This window comes from Ischnura elegans, chromosome X (genome assembly GCF_921293095.1).
Source record: "Ischnura elegans chromosome X, ioIscEleg1.1, whole genome shotgun sequence".
Lineage (NCBI taxonomy): Eukaryota > Metazoa > Arthropoda > Insecta > Odonata > Coenagrionidae > Ischnura > Ischnura elegans.
The window spans coordinates 104,331,786-104,335,397 of NC_060259.1; the positions used below are offsets into that span (position 1 = coordinate 104,331,786).

The following is a 3,612-nucleotide window of genomic DNA, read 5'->3' on the forward strand; positions in this document are numbered from 1 at the left end:
AAATCTAACACTTCTAAGCCTAAATTACGAAAATCAAATTCCGGATCACGGTGAAGTTAAAATATTAACCTTCGGGCTGAAAGTGCTAAGCTGTTTTGTAAAACAAATATTACTTGAAGAGCAAAATACACGAAGGGGAGAGTTGCCTATATTGCACTAATTTTTGCATTTTATTTATTCAAAGGCGTTTTGACGGGAAATTATCTGCTTTTCCAATTATTATCCCTTTCAAAATGTCTCAATGATCATGCATAAGGAAAAACTACCTCAATGAATGCCAAGCAATATTCAATTTAGGAATATAAATTTTGGTGTAGAAATGTATATTTTTATGTATTCCGAGTAAAATGTAGTTTGTTTACTAAGGTCGTGAAAATAAAAAAATCTTGAAAATTTCTCGCATGCCTTAGAATTCCATTATTAAAAATGTGGTGACATTTCCCAGAAGTCAGTACGAAGTCCATTGGTTATTGCTGTTGTTTCCCTAGAGGCAATTCTTCTTCCGTCCTCAACTCCTTTCAACATTAACTTTTGGTCGCGATTTGAGCCATTAAGATTGTGAATGCCAGTCCATTCCTGCTTCCGAAATATTACATGGATTTTGCAGCAACCGTATCAGCAAAACCAATTTGTAATGCTTTCGATGGGAAGTTATGAAATTCAAGTACATCCTCTTCCCCAAAATTATGTTCTAAAATATTTACTTTGGTAGTATGGGTTAAACTATTCAAATGCGTATTAATTTCCTTGCTCAACTGTGCTTAAAGAGTTAACAAGCCAAGCATTCCAAGTTGAGTAATTTGAAATATCTACAGCCACGGTAATCAAACCAGCTATTATTCGACCCTAGATGCTATGCGGATGGATTAGGGTGTGGCAGGCAATGGAGGTAAGTAAAACAAATTAACACAATTTTCATATTATTCTATTTTAATAATATCATTTTTTAAATACAAAAATACGGTGTTCACCGTAATTGTATTGTAAGATATCTTTCATCGGCAGCTGAAGAATCCGCGGAAGAAATATCTTTCTATTCCTTCCGCGAAGTTTAATGGTCGCCACGAGCGCATCTACGAATTTTGTGGTCATCCTCTCCATCCGTTCCACCAAGTATTTCTCCCCCTCTTCCAAATTCTCTTTATTTAAATAATCCCCCTCTCGCTGCATTTCCTTCAGATTTTCTTTAATCTATAAACAATAAGAAAAAACATTAGAAATTCAAATTTAAAAAATAGCTAAAAAATAAACTTTTAATGTGATAGAAATGCATACTGAAGAAGTAGCGGAAGAGGCCGTCCCGGTAACTAGGCTATTTGAAGAGTAAATAAAAAAAAAATAATTAATAAAAGCAAACAGATACTTAATCATGTTAAATTAAAAAAGTAAATACAGTGAAACCTGCCTTTAGCGGAACCTGAGTTAAGCGGAAACCTGTCTTATCCGGAAAATTTTGTCGGTCCTGGCTGTCACAATAGGGTTTTACGTGCATTGGTGCCCTCTCTTAAACGGAAACTTTCAAACGAGGATACGGAATCGATTCCCGGGCACATGTTTCTTGGTTAAACGGAATTGCAAAAAAAAAATTCCATTGACAATTTTTACCGTAAGGAAATAAAATCCTAAAATGTTTTGTAAAGCCCTCTCCATAGAAAATTATGTTCACTATGGTCTACTTCATTATTAACTGACATCACGTCGCAGGAGGGACTCAGGAAAATATTGCATCATCCTTGATCATAACACTTCCGCGTCTTCTTCTTAAAGAGGAAGTACATGATGCGATGATTATTAGCTGCTGCAGATACTGCGAAGTCAGTATCGGAGGTGATAAAAAAATTATCAGTGCTGGATGCCATTAATTGGATTAATTTGGCAGTGAAAGATATTAAAACATCAACTATTAAACAATGTTTCGCCAAAGCTGGAATTCTACCGGAAGTGATCCCCGAGGAAGGTAACGAAAATAATTTGCATCCTAATATATCACCAATGTAAATGCTATATTAAAGCCAATGGTGGATGTAAGCGAATTGCAGCAAGTTAAAGGCATTGACATGAATGCTGAGATTTGTGGATTTCGACAACGATCTTCTCACGAGCGATGAAGATGGTTCCTTAACAGCCAATAATAAAGAAGACAAAAGCTGTGACACCGACGAAGAAGTGACCTTATTATGTGAAGAAAATAAAAAATCGTATAGAGAAATGTTGGTCTCATTAAAAGAATTAGAAGAATGCAGTCTCACTGATTTGTATAACATCTTAATTGGGGCCATTGGCAACGTAGGAAATTGTATTCCACAGGAAAAAAGGAAAGACAGACAAAAATGAATGAATATTTCAAATAAAAAATTTAAAAATAAAATTCATGTCACCATGATTATGAGAAGTACTCTTATTTCACCACGGTAATCATGGTCAATGACACCCGCCCGGACATCGATCCCAAACTTAACCGCTAACCCGGAACGAGGTGCTAGGCGACCGTACAGACCTTTTGGAATCTCAATACAGAGTCCAGATCAGATTAAACCCCGATCCCCATTCGGGATAATGCTATCCTCGACAGCGGATAAATCAAACCCAGCAGGAATTAAGGAAGAAGCGTGAGGGGTGGTGGCGAGTGGATGTAATTTGCTGATGGTGATGGATATTCGGAAGTAAGAAAAAAAAAGATTCTTACCTCCAATAAAATCTATTTCATATAACATTCGAAAATAAACTAAATAATATTTACCCCTTTGAGGTGACGGCAACAGCATCGGTGGAGACGACGGGGATATCGATGCTGGCGGCGGCAGAGGCGGCGACGTTCTCAGCATTCATCTCGGCGAAGGTGAGCTGATTGCAAGGTGGTGCCAAGTCCTTTTGATAATGCTGCGGATGAGAGAGTGTTTCTACAGCGGTGCAGTAGTTCGGTTGATTACTGTACTGTCTCGAGCGGAGTGTGATTTGCCAAGGAAGCAAAACAGGTATATATATTAGGTGGAGGGATCTAAAAGTAGTGCATGACATAGACAATAGAGAGGGAGGGGCGAGGAAGAAAGGGAAGTATAGCCATAACATCAGTTTGAAGAGTCGGACGAATCGAAAAATGTGTCACTTGAATTGTATGAGCGAACGAGTCTTCGCTTTCTGGCAAGATTGAACTCTTTCGCGTGATTTAGATATCGTCTTCTCTTGTGTGTATTAAACGCAAATGTAAATGAATGACATCTTTTTATAGATAATGAATCACTAGATGAGGAGTCAGTCGATGACGAGGGTCTATGTTCTTGAAAAATGTTCGAACACTCTTCTCTATCAATTATAGCCAATAAAGGATTTTGAATGCAATTAGAACACCAATTATCTTAATGTTGAAATAATTCAACTAGTTCCGTTAAAGAATATCTAACTGTATTATGAGTGTAAATATATACATTCATTGGTTCATGCGGTCGAATTCTATGGGCACATTGCTTACAAAACTTCGGTCTGGCATCACAATACATGAAGGAATAGCTCATCAATACAATATGAAATGGAACTTTAATATGATTTTCGAACGTGTGTAGGAAATCGATCGGTGTTTGGAGAAACAGTTGAAAAGCACACATGAATAATCGT

General features: G+C 37.1%; 1 long non-coding RNA gene across 1 annotated transcript; it reads right to left on the bottom strand.

The window, feature by feature from the left end:
• Nucleotides 1-909: 909 nt before the first annotated feature.
• Nucleotides 910-3,116, bottom strand: LOC124171382. Its single transcript, XR_006867696.1, has 2 exons — nt 2,741-3,116; nt 910-1,191 (listed from the first exon to the last, which is right to left on the bottom strand). It is a non-coding gene; the product is annotated as an uncharacterized LOC124171382 (long non-coding RNA).
• Nucleotides 3,117-3,612: the final 496 nt, after the last annotated feature.